The sequence below is a fragment of the Stegostoma tigrinum genome, chromosome 5 (genome assembly GCF_030684315.1).
Source record: "Stegostoma tigrinum isolate sSteTig4 chromosome 5, sSteTig4.hap1, whole genome shotgun sequence".
Lineage (NCBI taxonomy): Eukaryota > Metazoa > Chordata > Chondrichthyes > Orectolobiformes > Stegostomatidae > Stegostoma > Stegostoma tigrinum.
In genome coordinates this window covers 100,921,304-100,935,879 of record NC_081358.1, presented here as the reverse complement: position 1 = coordinate 100,935,879, position 14,576 = coordinate 100,921,304, and positions in this window count along the sequence as shown.

Here is a 14,576-nt window from a genome sequence, read left to right as displayed (position 1 = left end):
CTCAACCACCTTCCTCCAAGACCAGGCTATGCCTCCTTTCACCCATCTTCCTGCAAGACTGTGATCCCCCTACTTCCAGTTCCTCTGCCTCCACCGCATCTGCTCCTAATGATGAAGCATTCCACTCTCGCACATCCCACGATGCCCTTTTATTTCAAGGACTACAACTCTTTCCCCCTCCAGTGATCAAAAATGTCCTCGACCGCACCTCTGCCCTCAACACCTCTCCCCACAACAAAAATAAACACAGAATCCCCCTTGTCTTCACATATCACCCCACCAACCTCTGCTTCCAACATATCATTCTCCGCCACTTCCACCACTTACAATCCGACTCCACGACCAAAGAGATATTTTCCTCCCCACTCTATTTCCCTTTCATAGGGACCGTTCACTCTGCGACTCCTTCGTCCGCTCCAACTCACCACTAACCCCACCACCCCCGGCACCTTCCCCTGCAACCACAGAAAGTGCTACACCTGCCCCTACACCGCCCCCCTCACCTCCATTCAAAGCCCAAGACAAACTTTTCACATTAGACAGGGATTCACCTATACATTTGCCAATGTGGTCTACTGCTCCCGATGTGGCCTCCTCTACATCAGTGAGACCAAGCGTAGACTCGGAGACCATTTTGTAGAACGTCTATGCTCTGTACGCAACAAACGGCAACACCTTCCAGTTGCCAACCCTTTTAACATCCCCCTCCCCCACACTCCCTGGGTGACATTCCCATCCTGGGCTTCTTCCAGTGCCACAAAGACACCATACGCAAACTGAAGGAGCAGCACCTCATATTCCGCCTCTGGAACCTACGGCCTCTTGGCCTAAATATGGAACTCATGAGTTTTAAAATATCCCCACCCCCAATCTCATCCCATTTCCAACCTTCCCTCTTATCCCCTCCTTGACCTGATACAACCGGTCCAACTTCACTCCACTCATCCCACTGACCAATCCCCACCACTCCCCACCTGTACTCACTTATCACCCATCCTACCTACATTCCCCAACCCCACTCCTCCTCTCTCTATTTATTTCTGCGCTCACTTCCCCCTTCCCATTTCTGAAGAAGGGTCCTGACTCAAATCGTCAACTTTCCTGCTCCTCTGATGCTGCCTGGCCTGCTGTGTTCCTCCAGCTCCACACTGTGTTGTCTCAATCATTTTGGTTGGCATAAAAATGGAAACGATTTGGATTATTTATGTAGAATTTTGATTCATGAAATTAAGGAGTTTTGTAGAATGCATTGTACATTGACTGTGAATAGAGCAGATCTGCTGCACCTAATGGACTTATATGAACTTCTATATCTGTTGTATTATATAATGCACAGAAACATGATGCAGATGGAAATACTGTAGAGACTGTAGAACTGTGTGCATGCACGTGTATTGATACACTCATGCAAACATCCATTTGAAACTGGATATAATAAAATGTGTGCACATATTGAATTCCGCTTCCTCATTTTCAGAACATTTTTATCCTCAACATTATATTAAACAACTGATCTTAAGATCTTAATTGAATTTCTTTCTAAATAGACTTATTTCAATATCGAGGTTACTCTCATTGTCTATTGATAGATCCAATCAATTCATTAGTATCTGAGCTCTTTCACAGTACAGCATTGAACTAAATGACATTCCTTTAATGAGTCCAGTCAGCATCTAGGGTTTATATCCAACATAGAAATTATCAGAAACCCCGGAGCTGCCTCAGCAGTCAGATATCTCCCTAATAGTAGAATCTGGGAATGAAGCAGTAACATTTTAATTGTCTTAGTTTTGAAGAAAAGACAACAACTAGACTGACCATCATAGATGAGTTTAGAGTTTTAGCTTTGGAATAAAGTAGTGAAAGAATCTCACAAATAGTGCCTGATAATTTTGCACAAATTAATTTCACTCTCTAAAATTATAGAAAAATACTTGAAAATCATGTCTTTTTCTATGATCGCAATTCAGATTACAGAAAGAAAAATGACAGACATATTTAACTTTATGAAAGGATAGGGTAGACAGAAGATTACTGTTTCTTTTAGATAAGTGACCAAGAATGCAAACTGTGCATAAAAAAAATGAAGGTACATAAAGATCTAAAAAATGAAACACATTTCCATGAGTGGACTGCTGATAATATGAAATTTATTTCTCGAGTTAGTGATTGAGCCAAAAATTATAACCAAGAAATTTCTCACAGTTACTTAATTTGCTTGACTAATGTAACTACACTGTAAGAAAACTGATTTCCTAAAGAAGGTCAGAGTGAAGGGTCTAGGCCCGAAACGTCAGCTTTTGTGCTCCTGAGATGCTGCTTGGCCTGCTGTGTTCATCCAGTTCCACGCTTTGTTTCCTAAAGAAGTTAATGGTATATGTGTACACAGTTCAAAGAAGCCTCATTATAAAATAACATGGAACGTAAGGGCTTGAGTAGGCTAATTCAGCCCATCGAGCCAGTCTTGCCATTCAAATGGATCATGGTTTGTCACCTGCCTATGCACTATTTCCCCTCACTAAACCCATATACCCCTACAATCTAGAAGCAGGCCATTTGGCCCATCAAGTCCACACACCCTCCAAAGAGCATCCCACTCAGACCTATGGCCCCCTACTCTATAACTCTGCATTTTCCGTGGTCAATCCACCCAGCCTCCACATCTTCGGCCTTTGGGAGAAAACTTGAACACCTGAAGGAAACCCACACATACGTGGGGAGAACATGCAAACTCTGCACAGATTGTTGCCTAAGGGTGGAATCAAACCTGGGTCCCTAGTGCTCTGAGGCAGCAGTGCTAACCACTGAGCCACTGGGTCATTCCAAGGTGTCATCAGTACCCAGAAATCTATTGACATCTGCCCTGAACATGCTCAATGATTGGTCTTCAACATCACTTTGGGTTAGAGAATGCTAAAGTTCACCATCCTCTGAGTGAAGACATTTCTGTTTGCCTTAATCTAAAATGGCTTGCCTATTCTGGGACTGTGTCCCCTAATTATAGACCCACCAGCCAGTGAAGCCATTCTATCTGCAACTGCCCTCTTATGCCCTGTAAGAATTTTCTAACTTACAATGAGATCACCTCCCACTCTTCAAATCTCTAGAGAGTACAAGCTCAATTTCTTCACTGACTCCTCATTAGACAATTCTGCCATTCCAGGGATTAAGCTAATTAACTTCTATTTGCACTTCTCTATGGCAAGTGCATTCCCATTCAGGAGAGATCAAAATTGTTTGTATTTCACCAAGACTGTATACACTTGTGTCAAATCATCAATACCCCCGTATTGAACTCACTTTAAAATGAAGGCCAACATGCCATTTGCCTTCCTAAAACTTACTTCACCTGCATGTTAGTTTTAGTGACTGGCGAACAAGGCTACCCAGGCCCCTTTGGACATCAGCATCTCCTTACCCATCACTATTTCAGAAATACTTTGTCTTACTGTTTTTGTTTCACTAAAATGAACAAAACCATACTTATTTGCATTATATTCTATCTGTTATCTTCTTGCCCATTCACTCAGCCCCTCATATCCCCTTGAAACCTTCTTGCATCCACTGAGTTTTGAGTCAACAGAAAATTTGGAAATGTAACAATTAGTGTCTGCACCCAAAAAAATCATTTATACGGCCTATGCACAGCTCGGGGCTAAGTACTGATCCTTGCTGTCCCCACTCATAACAAGCTGCAGTCCTGAAAATGGCCTTTTCATTCCTCTCCTGTTTCACCAATTCTCAATCCATAACTGTAAATTATTTCTTGTGCTCTGATTCTGTTTATGATCCTCCTGTTTGTGACCATTTTCAAGCTTTTCTGAAAGTCCAAATACATCACATCCACTGATATACGTGATCTGTGCCAGAAATAACGTCCTTAAAAAGACTCTAACATGTTTGTAAGGCATGGTTTTCCCCTCCTATACTTTGCCCAATCATATCACTCTTTTCTAAGTGAGCATCCTAACTTGGTAACATTTTCCCTACTACTAATGTCAAACCACTGAGGTCTATAGTTCTCTGTTTCCTCCTTTCTTAAATAGTGGTGCTACACCTGCTCCCTTACACTCTGAAGGACAATTTCCAGAGCCTATAGAATTTTGAAAGATAAACCCATCCATCCATTATCTCCAAAGCCAGTCTCTTCAAAATCTTGGTATGTAGTTCATTTGGCTTAGGGGATTTATCAAATTTCAACCCTGTTATTTTTTGTGTACTATTCTATGAATTTTCAAGTTCTTCTGAACATTATTTTGGTTGGCAAGGGACAGAAAAGGAGATAGGACAGATTGGGGAGGAACATAGGAACAGGAGTTGGCTATTCAGCTCTTCTGGTCTATTCAACCATTCGAATAGATCTTGACCAATCTGCCTTTTAGCTACATTTCCATCTGAAAACTTCCATGCACCTTACATTTGCATAGTTCCCCATTACACTAGTGCTGAACACAAGTATACCAGTTTATGCTGGCTAGTCAGAGTTCTAGTGCTTCCAGCCATTTCTTAAAATCATGTGGAGTGAATTGAAATAGCAAAAACCTGGTGCCTGTGATTCTGGGGACCACTGGAGGAGGCTAAGGCGGATCATCCACTTGGCACTTCTAGAAGTGAATACTACTAATGCTGCAGCCTTATCTCTTGCACTGATGTGCTGTGTTCCTCCATCATTGAGGATGGGGATATTTGCGAAGCCTCACCTGCCGGTGAGTTGTTTAATTGTCTGCCACCATTCATGATTGGAGGTCGCAGGACTGCAGAGCTTAGATCTGATCCATTGTTTGTGGCATCACTTAAGTCCATTTTATCAATTGTGCTTATGCTGTCTGGTACAGAAGTAGTCCTGGTTGGTAGCTTCACCAGTTTGGCACCTCATTTTTACTTATGCCTGGTGCTGCTCCTGGCATGCCCTCCAGCATTATCCATTGAACCAGGGTGGATCCCCTATCTTGACAGTAATGGTTGAGTGGGGGATATGCCGGGCCGTGAGGTTACGGATTGTGCTGGAGTACAATTCTGCTGCTGTTGATGGCCCACAGTGCCTCATGGGTGCCCAGTCTTGAGTTCCTAGATCTTTGAGAAGTCTGTCCCATTCAGCACGGTGCCACACACAATGATGGAGGTTATTCTCAATGTGAAGGTGGGTCTTCATCACCACACGGACTGTGAGGTAGTGCCTCTAATCAATACTATCATGGGCAGGTGCATCTGCAGCTGGCAGGTTGATAAAGATGAGATCAAGCATGTATTTCCTCGCTTGTTGGTTCCTTCACCAACTGCTGCAGACCTAGTAGAGCAGCTATGTCCTTTTGGACCTGACACATTTGATCAATAGTTTTGCTGCGAAGCCACATTTGATGGTGGACATTGAAATCCCCTACCTCGGCTATACTTTGCACCCTTGCCACCTTCGGTACACCTTTCAAGTATTGTTTAACATGGAGAAGTATCGATTCATTAGCTGAAGGAGGACAGTACGTGATAATCAGCAGGAGGTTTCCTTGCCCACCTTTAACCTGTGGCCATGAGATCTTTTAGGATCCCTAGTTGTCCCCCATCTGTGGCTTACTAGGCTATTCAGAGAGCAACTGAGATCAACCACTTTGCTGTGGCTCTGGAGTCGCGTATAGGCCAGACCAAATGTGGGTGGAAGATTTCCTTCTTTGATGGACATTATTGAGCCAGGTAAGTTTTTTTTCTGACAATTGACAATAGTTTCATGGTCATCAATAGATTCTCAATTCCAGATATTATTTATTGAATTCAAACCCCCTGCATCAGTTATGGTAGGCTTCGAACCTGAATCCCCAGAACATTACCTGAGTTTCTGGATTACCAATCAAGAGACTAAAACCAAGCAATTGATATCTCACCCACCAGGTGGAGGCCTGGCAAAAGCCTCAAACTGCCTTCTTTGAGGAAGACGTGCCTTGTTACAAGTTACTGGACACCTATGTGGCCAATGGTGGACTGCCCTGGGGTCAAAACACCCAGGGGATAGAACAGCTGGCAAATCAGAAGCTGACAGATCTCCATCATGGGAAATGGTATGCGAATTGATTGTGCCTGCTGGCACAGAAACAGAAGTCTAAGATAGGATGGCTAAAGATCCGAAGCTCATAGGTGTGTAAGGGTGTAATAGGTGTCAAAATGCAGGTGTCTCTGGGTGGTGGGGTGGGGGAGAGGGGGAAGGTGGAGGTGGGGTTAGTAGGGTTTGAGGAAAGGAAACAGGAGCTTCCATTGTCTCTACTTGCCTCGCTCCCCATGCTGGCTCTGTCAATAAGGTACTGAGAGCTTTTAAATGAGGGACGCCCTCCTACATGTCAGCAAGCAAAATTAACAAGATTTCTCTTTCAGTCTCTGTATGGCGACTCCCCAGTCTGTCATTGGTTGAATATGAACAACAACAGGAATAAGGTTGTTAAGTGGGACTTAACCAGAGCAGATGCCATTTTATTCATTTTAGACTGAAGAAAATTCAGTTCAGGGTATGAAGTTAAATACAGTGAATGCCCAAAATGAATTGGGAGTTCAGGTGCATAGATCTTTGAAATGTTGCGAACAGATTCAGAAAATAATCAAGAAATCTATTGGAATACTGGCCATTATATCTCAACAACTGGAGTATAAGGATGGAGAAGTTATGCTGCACTTATACAAAACCCTGGTTAAACCACACTTGGAATACCACTATCAGATCTAGGCACCATGCATTAGGAAGGATATACTGGTATCGGACGAAATACAATGTAACTTTGGAAAGAATCTTCAGTTGTGAAGAAGGGTCACCTGACCTGAAATGTTAACTCTGCTTTCTCTCCAAAGATACTGCCAGGCCTGCTGAGCTTTTAAAGCAATTTCTGTTTTTGTTACAAGAAAGATGCCTGAATTCCAGCGGTTATGGAAGATGGAGAGATTAGATACAAGAGGCCTGTTTTCTCTGGAATTTAGGAGGTTAAGGGGTGATTTGATTGAAGTTCTCCAGACAGTAATGGGAAAACACAAGGTAGATAAAGATAAATAATTTCCAGTCATTGGGGATTCTAACACTAGGGGCCATGGTCCAAATATTTGGGCCAGACTATTCAGAGGAGATGGTAGGTCTACAAAATCATGAGAGGTATAGACAGGGTGGATAGCAAAAAGCTTTTTCCCCAGAGTGGGGCACTCGATTACTAGGGGTCATGAGTTCAAAGTGAGAGGAGGAAAGCTTAAGGGAGACATGCGTGGAAAGTTCTTTACACAGAGGGTGGTGGGTGCCTGGAACGCGTTACCAGCGGAGGCGGTAGACACAGACATGTTAGCATCTTTTAAGATATATTTGGGCAGGGAGCAAATGGACACAGACCGCTAGAAAATAGATGGCAGGTTAGACAGAGGATCTTGATCGGCGCAGGCTTGGAGGGCCGAAGGGCCTGTTTCAGTGCTGTAATTTTCTTTATTCTTTTGTTCTTTGTTCTTTGAAACACTTCTGACAGGAAGAGTAGTAGATGTCTGGAACACATTTCCACAAATTGCAGTAAAGGCGAGGTCATTCTTTTTTTATTTATTTTAAATCTGATGCAATGTTTTGTTAAACAAAGCTATTAAGGGCCATAGGCAGGTATAGGATTTGAGCCACAGATCAGCTATGATCTCAGTGAATGGTAGAACAGGTTCAAGGGGCTGAATGGCTTGTTCCTGTTCCTATGTAGGCAAGGGGTGACAGGGTTGCACCCTATTGCACAATTAGAAGGCATAGTGGCTCAGTGGTTAGCACTGCTGCCTCAAATCAACAGGAAGCTGGGTTTGATTCCACCCTCAGATAACTGTCAGTGTACAGTTTGCGCATTCTCCCCATGGCTGCATTGGTTTCTTCTGGGTGCTCTGGTTTCCTCCCACAGTCCAAGGATGTGCAAGTTATGTGGATTGGCCATACTAAATTGCCCATTTCATCTCGGGATGTACAGGCTAGGTGGATTAGGCGTGGGAAATGCAGGGTTACTATGGTGGGTCTGGATGGAATGATCCTCAGAAGGTTAGTATGGACTTGATGGGATGAATGGACTGCTTTCCACACTGTAGGGATTCTATTCTTTGATTGAAAAGAACCCCAAGTCTCCCACCCCAACTAAGTCTCCAAAATTGCCTTGAGAGAGGGCACTAAATTTTGCTGTGAGTGATAGTTGGACTGGAATGGTCCCAAGTATTAGATGGCTGTATGTATGACCTTATCTTTGATAGAAATGCTAATCAGTTGAAGTATAAGATAATTAGCATTAACTGTTCAACAGCCTGACAATGGAGAAATGAAACTTCAATTTATCTCAAAATATATAAAGTTTAGAATAGATGATATCTGAATGAGTCTTTCAATTGTCCTGTTTTGGCATTTTTATCTTCCAGTCAGACAAAGACCATGTTTTATGCACACTGCTGTTGTAATACAGTTCTTTTCTTTGCGTCGTCTGGAGATGATGAGAACAGTATCTTCTGGGAGTTGCTCACTGTGAAACCTGAAAGCTCCATTGGAGATGTATTGGATTCTGGAAGGAAAATCAATACAGGACTGAGTCACACAGAAGGAATGGGCTTGAATCCAAAATAAAAGATATACAAGCTGGCAGCACCTGATCAGAGGCAGGCAATCAGAGCAGGAAAGCTGCAGTTTATTCTGAGAGAAAATACTAGAAATACTCAATGGGTCCAATATCACTTTGTGGAGAGAGAAGAATAGGGTTCACATTGAAAACCAATGACCTTACATCAAACTAAAACATTAACTATTTTTCACTGTCCATAGATTCTGCAGGACCTGCTCCTTATTTCCATCACTTTTTGTGTTTATTTCAAATTTCCAGTATCTGCAGCATTTTGCTCATTTATTACATTCCAATTGTTCAAAACACTCCTGGTTGCGCACCCAATTTAAACACCTGCCATTTCACATTCCACTCTCATTTCTAAGGCATAAGCTTGTTGGGTCGTCTCAGTTTAATAACTAGAGTGTACAATCCAGACTGACTCTCTCTGGTGTGGTACTCTGAGAGTGAGAGTGTTGCTTTGTTTCAGGTGCTGACTTTTGGATAAGATGCCAGCCTGGACACAATTTAAAGAAATGAAAGGGAGTTCACCTGAGGTTCTTGGTAGTAGTTATCACTGCCCTTAATGAAAACAGAACGTCCAGTTATCGCTACAGTGTTTTTGCAGGAAATGTGAAATGAAAGTGAATGTGATAGCCTTCAGATAAAACACAGCTGTGAGAAGCAACAACTTAAGTTACTTGGGTTAAAGTAAGAAACAAAATGTGGACAATCAAACTGCTGCAGGTGTCCTACAAATGATTAGAGTGTTCAAAAGATAAATACAAACAATTGTTGAAACTACTAGAGTTAAGATGAACTACAAAAGAAAACTAGCAGAAAACATAAACTCTGTTACTAAAAGCTTCCTTAAGTATATAAACAGGAAAAGAATAGTGAATGTTAATGTTGGCCCCTTTAGAGGAAAAAAATGAAGTAATAATAGGGAATTCAGAATTGGCAGGGGCACTAAATATTCTGTCTCTGTTTTCAGTGGAAGATAACAATTTCTTCTCAGTTACAACAGAGGAACTTGGTAAACTGATGTGATTAAAGGCAGATAAGTTCCCAGTGTCTGATGTCCTGCATTCTAGGGTGTTAAATGATGCGGCAGCAGAGATATGGGATGAATTAGTTCTGATATTCCAAAATTTCCTAGATTCTTGGAAGGTACCAGTGGATTGTAAACACGTTAATCTGACACCCTTGTCCAAAAAAGGAGATAGGCAAAAAGTGGGGAAACTACTGATCAGTTACAGACCTCTGTAGTGAGGAAGTTGCTGGAGTCAGTTGTGAAGGAAGAGGTAACCGAATGCTTGGTAAAGAAGAGATAACTGAAGACTTGGATGGCGAACAGTAACAAGTTGGGTGCTACAGGGCTTGGTTCTCGAACCTCAATTATTTACAATCCATATATATGATCTACAAGCAGGGACAGAGGGTAACATAGCAAAGTTCACAGATGATACTAAAATATTTGGGAAATCAGGCAGGAACAAGGAGATAAAGAGTTTACAGATGTATGATTGATAGACTAGGATGGGCCGGAAACTTTAAAAGGAGTTTAATGTGGATAAGTGCGAGGTTGTCCATTTTGGTTGGAAAAATAAAAGAACAAATTATTATTTAAATGAGAAGCAGATTCAAAGTGCATCAGTGCAGAGGGATTTGGGTTTTCTTGTGCATGAATCACAGAAAGTGGGTTCGCAGGTGCAACATATAATAGAAAGGTAAATAGAATCCTGGCACTTATTGCAAAAGGATTGGATTATTAAAATAAAGAAACTTTGTCACAATTATATAAGGCATTGGTGAGACCACACGTGGAGTATTATGCAGAGATTTGGTTTTCTTTGTTGAGAAATGATTTGGTGGCACTGGAGGCAGTTCAGAGGATGTTCAGCAGGTTATTTCTAGGGATGAAGGGCTGTTGTACAAAGAGATTGGGCTTGGGTTTATCCTCATTGGAGATCAGAAGAATGACAGGACATCTGACTGAGGTATAAAGAATGCTAAAGGGGATTGATAAGGTGGATGTGGAACAAATGGGACAATCTTGAATAGGAGGACATAGATATAGAATCAGAGGTGGAAGATTCAAAACTGAGATGAGGTGAAACAACTTCTCTCAGAGGTATGAACAATCAACATGTACGTAAAGAAATAGATACGTTTCTGATAGAAAGTGGGATAAACGGGTTTGGAGAGCAGGCAGGAAAGTGAAGCTGAGACCAGGATAAGATCAACCATGGTCATGTTAAATGGCAGAGCAGGCTTGAAAGACTGAATTGCTTACTCCGGCTCCTATTTCCTAAAAAAATTATATAAACAAATTGATGAGAAAGGCAGAAACAAAGCATTAACAATTACAGGGGCTTCAATAATCATGGTAACAATTAAGATGAGTTTAGTACCAGAGGTCCAGAAAACACTGCCCATTAAAATACAAACAGAAGGACATTTTTAGCTGGTATATTTTATTTGATTTGTTTTATTATCGTCAAGTATACTGAGATACAGTGAAAAGTATTGCTTTTCCTGCTATCCAGTCAAGTCTATTTTAGATAAGTGCACCATGGTAATAGAACAGAATACAGAATATAGTATTACAGTTACAGAAGAGGTGCAGGGAAAGATCAACTCCAAAAGAGGTCTGTTCATATGTCTGACAACAGTGGAGAAGAAGCTGTTCATAAATCTGTTAGTAGGTATTTTCAAACTTTTGCATCTTCTGCCTGATGGAAGAGGGCGGAAGTGAGTATCATCTGGCTGGAAGGGGACTTTGATTGTGTTGGCTGCTTTCCTGTGTCAGCAAGAAGTGTAGAGAGAGTCAGTGGAAGGAAGGCTAGATTTCATAATGGACTGGGCTGTGGTCATAACTCTGTAATTTCTTGAGCAGAGCAATTGACATACCAAATTGTGATGTATCTGGATAGGATATATCCTATAGTGCTCCTGTAAAAAATTTGTAAGAGTCATGGTGAACATGTTGAATTTCCTTAGCTTTCTGGGGAAGTAGAGGAGTTGGTGTGCTTTTTGTTTTGTCTGTAGGGTTGAATTGGATGAACCAGAATAAATTATTGCTGATATTTATTCCTAGGAACTTGAATCTTTTGACTACCTCCACATCAGCACCACTGATGGAGACTGTCCTCCACTCTGCTTTCTGAAGTTGAATACCAGCTCCTTCATTTTGCTGACATTGTGTCTACACCATGACACTAACCTGTCTATCTCCGTCCCGTACTCTGACTCATTGTTGTTCAAGACCCAACTCGCTATGGTGATGTCATCAGCAAACTTGAAAATGGAGTTACAGCTGAATTTGGCCGCGCAGTAATGAGTGTTAAGGAGCATAGTAAGTATGCAGCCTTGTGGGGAACTGGTGTTGAGGTGTTGTTGCTTATCCTTACTGATTGCGGTCTGCAGATCGAGAATTCATGGATCCCGTTGCAGAGGGAGGACCCTAGGTCCTGGAGTTCAGAGATGAGCTTAGTTGTAATTATTGGTGTGGAGGGCAGAGCTAAACCTAATAAATAGGAGTCTAGGTATCTTTGTTATCCAGATGTTCCAGGGATGAGCGTAAGTCCGAGGAGATGGCACCTGTGTGGACCTATTGTGACAGTGGGCAAATTGTAGCACATCGAGGCAATCTGGCAGCCTGGAGCTGACTGTCCCATTACTAACCTCTCAAAGCACTTCATAATAATGGACATCAGAGCTAGTCATTAAGGCACATGACCTGGAATTTCTTTGGTACCAGGACAATACTGGTCTCCTTGAAGCAGGTAGGAACCTCACAGCATAGTAAGGAGAGGTTAAAGATGTCTGCAAATACTCCCGCCAGCTAATCCATGCTGGATCTGAGTGCATGGCCAGAGACTACATCACGGCTAGTCGCTTTCCGTGGGTTCACTCTCGGGAAGGTCAATCTGACGTCTGCAGCAATGACAGTGGGTATATGTGCACCTGAAGCTGTCAGGGTAGGTGACATCATTCCACTGACCTGCTCAAAACCAGCACAGAATGCATTGAGCTCATTAGGGAGGGATACATTGTTGTCAGCAATTCTACTCGACTTCACTTTGTAGCCCATTATATTGTGTAAGCCTTGCCACAGTTGAAGTGAGTTTATATGGTTATTCTGGGACTCTAGTTTATTCTTGCCTTGTCCCTTGGCAGCCCTGGAGGCATTGTGAAGACCGTACCTAGATTTCCTGTATAGGTCAGAGTCACCTGACTTAGACACCTCAGACATGGGCTTCAGTTGGGAGTAGACCATCCAGTTCATCCACAGTTTTCCTCTCAGATTAACGTCTTTGACGTGCAATCCTTTACACACATAGCAATGAAATCTGTGAGGTTAGTGGCATTTAGATTGGTCACTGAGCACTGGAATATGAAGCAGTCTACTGACTCTAAGCACTCATGAAGGGTTTGCTGGTTACCTCAGACCAGCACTGTACAAGTTTCAGTATCAGATCCTCATGCTTCTGTTCCTGCTTGTCAACCAGGAGAGGAAGCACAGTCTAAGGTCTGATTTCCAAAATGCTCGTGGGCAGTGGAGTGCAAGGCATCCTTGATGATTGTGTCACAATGGTTCAGGGTTTTGAGCCTACGGTGGGACAGGAGACATTTTGGTGGTATCTTTGTAGCAAATTCTTGAGGTTGGCCTGGTTGAAGTCACCAGCTGCGAAGAACAAAGCCTTGAGAGATTCCACCTCAAGGCTAGTTGTGGACGTATATATTTCATCAAGCAAGTCACTTCTGCATGGGGTGGGATTTAAACTGCTGTCAGGGTAGCAGAAGTGAACTCCCACAGAAGGTAGTAGAGACAGCATTTCACCATTAGATATTATTGGTTCGGAAAGCAGTACCCCAAGAGATGTTGTTCAGGAGGTAGACCCGTCTGCCCTTTGCTGTGCCTGAGGATGCTGTGTGGTCCATCCAGTAGATTGTGAAGCCCTTAGGATGTAAGAGGATGCACCAACAGGTAGAACAGGAATAAACCACATCTCTGTAAATCCAGAGACCTGGGTTCAATTCCTGCCTTGGGTGACTGTCACAATGGAGTTTCCACGTTCTCCCTGTATCTGTGTGGGTTTCCTCCAGGTGTGCTGGTTTCCTCCCACAGTCCAAAAAGGTGCAGGTTAGGTAAATTGTCCATAGCATCCAAGGATGTAGCCATGGGAAATGCAGGGTTACAGAGATTTGATGGGGACTGTGCCTGCATGGAACACTTTTCAGAGAGTTGTTCTGGACTCAATGGGCCAAACGGTCTGCTGTCACACTGTAGTGAATCTAAGATCTATGAAAACAGAGCACACAGAAACCTCTCAATTTCCTTTGGTTGGTGAGTCAAGCTTGAAGTTTTCTCCAGTTTGTTGGGCTGGATGTTTTCCAGGAGTATGCTGGGGAAGGCGGTGGGGGGGAATGGGGCTGGGGGTTCCTGATACCACATTGTTTCAGCCTCACCTGTAAGCCGTTGCGTCTCCCATACTTCCTGGGTAAGTGTCTGCTTCTGTTTGGGCCCAGGAGCCTGAGGGGATGGTCTGCCATTCTAAAGGTAAGTGGGTGCATCCTAGGCACTGGTCACACCCTTGGGCACTCTGGAGGGTCTTGTTCTCGATTTGGTCATGAGTCAATGTCTGGCCTAGTTGGGTAGGGTGTCAGGTCCACATCAAGCCCACTCCACGGAATCGGATCACAGGTCAACGACCAGGTCAGGCCTTCAAAAAGCCGTCAGTGGCTGGTCACTTTGTTGTCATGGTCGTGGTTCCGTCATTAGCAGTCAGGCTCACGTAGTTGGCAGCTCCAGGCAGTCCTTGTCTTTGTTGGGTCAAATCCAGTCGGGCAATTGTTTGATTCCAGAGGTTGAATGTTTGCCAGCTCTGTAAGTAGATTTAAAAAGAACATTGTGTGTAATTCTGACAGACTTACAATTAAGTTTTAAAAGAGTAGAAGGATAATAAAGGACATGAGTTGATGATCTGCTTAGAAGAGCTCACAAAGAAT